Consider the following 3,321-nt stretch of genomic DNA (forward strand, 5'->3'; position numbering starts at 1 on the left):
TTGTTTTAAAAATCAAGATTTTATGACTACATTTGTATATTTGCAGTATAGAATACCTGCATCTTAGGCAACTGTGGTCCAAGGAATTCCCTGTGGATTTATTTCTACCTAAAGTGGCTATCAAGTACTTTAAATCTGTGAGCCTTTTTATATAGTCGCTGCCTATGAACACATAAATTAAATTATATTTAATTTCTCCTGATCTTATATCACTATACTAAACTGATATTTTGAGAATGTGTCCAGTGATATGTGTGTATGTGTGTGTATTGTGTCTGTGTGTGTGTGTGTGTGTGTATGTGTGTACATGCATGTGTGTATACATATTTATTTTGGGAAAGGGTAAAATGTGGTCTTATTTTCTTCGTTTTATTCTATTTTTTGTAAAAATATATTTAAATTCTTTGAAAACTCCATATATACATGGAATGTATTTTCATCATATTCTCTCTATGCCTCCCCCTTCCACTTGCTTTCAGAGCCAGATCAGAGGGGAGTAGATTTCATTTTAAACAGCATCACATCCGATGTCGTCTGGGATTCTAAGTCCTGTGAAGCAATTAGTAATTTTGAATTTACAATCCACAATCTGAGAGGCCTTAATTGCTTGGGTAATTACTTATTTATGTAATATTTATTTAGTTGCTTATCACTTTACTTCATCCGAGAGCCTCAATGAGATTCATAAATATTAACTTATTGTAATTATGTTTCATTGCAAAAAAAAAGTGTATGATAAAGTTATCAGTCATTCCAAATCATTATTGTCTTAGTAGCTGATCTGGGGCTCTGGCTTATCTAGGTTATTTAGTGAAGCCTTAGTTGTTTGGTGCCATGATTTACCCTTACGTATTGAAAGAATGCTGGATGACATTTTAGTATTGCCAGTTGGTACACAGAAGACCTGAGGCAAGTTTATTCTCATCTTAAATACCTCTAATATTTTTCCTTGAAGATATTAGAAATATTCTCTCTTTTAATATTTTGAGACAGGGTCCTTATGAGTGAACAGCCAACCTAAACTGAAACTTGTGATCTTTTGTCTCAGTTTCTCAAGTGGTAGATTCACAGGTGCGGGCCACCATGCCTAGACATTAGAGACATCTTGAACAAAACACACAAAGGTTCATTCTTGAAATCCTCTATGTTAGAGATCCTTAAACTTTTGCCCTTGAAGACTATTTTTCACCTGAGAAAAATTTACACTACCCTGGTACATAGGGATCTATGCTAGGTATACAAATCAAAAATTTGTTTTTATAAATAAAAACATTTTCATGTTTTTTTCACAGTGGTGGTTATTTTGATTTTATAACCATAAATGCTGAAACTCTGCTTTAAATATGAGGGGAAATAGCAGGAGCGTGTTTAGTAAAGTTTCACATATTATTGGGAACTTTGTACTAAGCCAAAGTCTAAATTTATTTGCTAAGTGTGTGCATGTTTGTGTGTATGTGTATGTGTATGTGTGTGTGTGTGAAACTCAAGTCAGCTACTCAAAAAAAGCACTTTTTTTTTTTTTTAAAATCAGGCACTCAAACATAATCCAAACCAAAAATTTTAATCCTACCTGTTGGGTAATGAATGATGATAGGAAAACATTAGTTTTGTTTTGTTTTTGTTTTTTTTGTTTTTTGTAATTAAGTCATTGTACTTCTATGGGATGGAACTATTGATATGTGCAGAAAAAGCACCACAATTCATAGCAGATGACAGTGCTGAGTATGAGCTGCTGTTTCTAGTAGCATCTTTGGTTCTGTATGGTGTTGTTCTAAAAAAAAAAAAAAAAAAAAAAAAAAAAAAAAAAAAAACAAAACAAAAAAAACAAAACAAAACCAAATGTTCAATTTTACCAATGAAGACTCAGGAGTCAGATGTTGGGGTGAAAGCCTGCTAGCTCATAGAGGCAGAAAAAGCACCCAGCTGAGCTTCCTACTCCTCTGACACACCATAGAGAATAAGCCCTCTGTCCTTGATGCCATCTTAAGTACCCTTCAACTCAATGTCCCTCCTTCCACTTTCTTATGTTCACTCTAGGTCAACTGGTTGCCTCCTGACCTGTCGTTAACTTTACTTCATCCTGTTTACAGAAAGTTCTTGGATTAAAGGTGTGTGCTGGGGTTGAGTCACATCACAATATGAAACAGGTTTATCCAGTTCACTAATCTTGTGGTTCACAACGTGGTCAAATATCTTGCAATAGCTTGACAGGACTGTATGCGCAGTGCACAGTGCCCAGTTGGCAGGTGCAGACCCAAGGCTGTAGTGGTCAGTCTCACAGTCCTATGTGGGCAAGCACTTTGTCTGCCTGTTAGATTTTGAATTAATTTTCAGAAAACTTTCACTGTTGCCAAACTTTTTCATGACCTACACATGGAGTTATATGATCCTACATACAGTCATAACACATCCTTTGAGAGATGTGACTTTAAATAATCTGTGTTTCACTTCCTTAGAGTGACCTTCAAGAACCAATTTACCAAGCCAACACACAAGCAAATTCCAATTAATTATAAGCACAGAAATTTAATTTAAAAAGATAAACATTTTTCTATCATGTTTAGAGTCTGCCCATTGATTTTTCCATGAAGCCCTCTGTATATGGTGGAATTTCCTTTCTAACCTTCAGCTCTCTTGCCTGTATTCATGTCACATCTCTGCCACAGTATTCTTCTGCAGTGGGACAGCATCGTACTGTGGATTGTGATTATAATCACTGGTCAGGCATTTTTCACATTCTACTTTTTTTGGTCAACATTTTGCATCCAAAGCTTTCCAGTCTCAAGGCTCCCACTGATGTTGTCTGTATCATATTTTGTTAATCTTGAGCAATAATTCCACTCAAGATTGAACGACCCGTTCACAGGGGTCAAATATCAGATATCCTACATATCAGATATTTACATTATGATTCATAACAGTAGCAAAATTACAGTTATGAAGTAGCGATGAAATAATTTTATGGTTGGGGGCCAGCACAGTATGAGAAACTTTTTGAAAGGGTCACAGCATTAGAGAGGTTGAGAATCAGTGCTCTAGTGTCTCTAAGTCTACAAAACGGTCTTTAGCACTCTACAGTGAAAAGGAATGTCACTTTTTCCAAAAGAATAAAGAGAGGCAAAAGGGCCTCCCTGACTGCTTTGAGCTACGCACCTTTCCTCTTATTGTGTCAAATCCGTACCTGCACATATCACGTCAATCATTCTAGTCATTTACCATTTAGATGTTGATAACCATGTTATTTCAGCTATCACTATACAACAGATGTGCCCCCACAAGGACGTACTTAGACGCTTTTCTGAATGCTCCCAATTTAACATA

This window comes from Arvicanthis niloticus, chromosome 1 (genome assembly GCF_011762505.2).
Source record: "Arvicanthis niloticus isolate mArvNil1 chromosome 1, mArvNil1.pat.X, whole genome shotgun sequence".
Lineage (NCBI taxonomy): Eukaryota > Metazoa > Chordata > Mammalia > Rodentia > Muridae > Arvicanthis > Arvicanthis niloticus.